This window comes from Mus caroli, chromosome 5 (assembly GCF_900094665.2).
Source record: "Mus caroli chromosome 5, CAROLI_EIJ_v1.1, whole genome shotgun sequence".
Taxonomy (NCBI): Eukaryota; Metazoa; Chordata; class Mammalia; order Rodentia; family Muridae; genus Mus; species Mus caroli.
In genome coordinates, this window is record NC_034574.1 from 129,766,951 (window position 1) to 129,768,185 (window position 1,235).

Genomic DNA, 1,235 nt, shown 5'->3' on the forward strand with positions numbered 1-1,235 from the left:
GAGGTGAGAGGCTCGGGAGTCACATAGTGTGTGTGAGGCCAGCCTGGGCTACATAACAGACAAAACCCCCTCAGGGTCATAAGCCTGCAATTCAAGGACTTGCCCAGCTAAATCATGAAAGAGGAGGAAAGATTAAGGGGAAAGGGCGGGGAAAGGGCCACGTGTCCACCCGATGACCCTGTTTCTTCTAGATCTCCTGAAGTTCTGTCATTCCCCGTGGTCTACAGTTCAGGAAGCACCTGGAACATGCGGCACCTCTGCAATGGGAACAAGACCGGCGTCATCAGCTTCAGATGTGTTCTTGGAACGCTGGTAAGAGCAGGACCCACAGGAGTCGGTGCCTGCTTTGCCCTCGGCTGAAAGGCAGTTGGACCCTCCACCCACTTCAAACTCTGAGTCTGTATGGAGCCTGCTGTGGTCCTCACAAAAGGCCCTGAGGAGATCACCGGAGTATGAAGGCTCTCTTGTCTGTTAGCTTTATGTGGCTGTGTCCTCTGTAGCNCCTGAAGAGTTGCTTTAAGACCTCTATTACACTTCCTGGTTATCATCCAATGGCTTCCTAGCCAACCCTCATGCCACGGTGTGGCTCAGGAGCAGGTGTGTGGACAACAGTATCTCTTCTTTGCTTCACAGAGCCTGGACTCAGTGTCCAGTGACTTTCCTGTGTGCTAGCCAGCTCCTTTCTAAAGAATACACAGGAGAGCCTTTCCCAGGGAGAGAGAGAGAGGTTGGGGCTTGGACACAGTAGACTCGAGCTGGGGTTTCACAGCTGTGACCCAGCACTTTGGGAGTCAGGTGCAAGGGCACTGATGGGAATCTGGGGTCAGTTTGACCTATATAGTGAAACTCTGTCAGAGACAAAGCTAGATGAGAGCCACCAGAGCCAAACCCTCTCAGGACCAGCCTGTGGTTCAGCACATAACGCAGCCAGGACTCTTGTCCAGTGCTGAGCAAGCACGTGTTGTACTCGTCACTGGGTGTGAGAAGTCTCCAGCTTCTCAATGACTTTAGTGTCATTGACCAGAACCACTGCCTACCTGCCCAGCCCAGTGATGCAGTCACTGGCTAGAACCGGGCTCTGGCTCCCTGTGCATAGCAGGACACGCTGGGGCAAGTTCTGGGACTTCTCTGAGCCTCTGTTTCTCTATATATGAGTATCATAAAATAACACACAAGGATTGGGGTGTGGGTCAGTGGTAGAGCCCCTGCCTTGAATCCCCCAGGGAGGGGCTGGG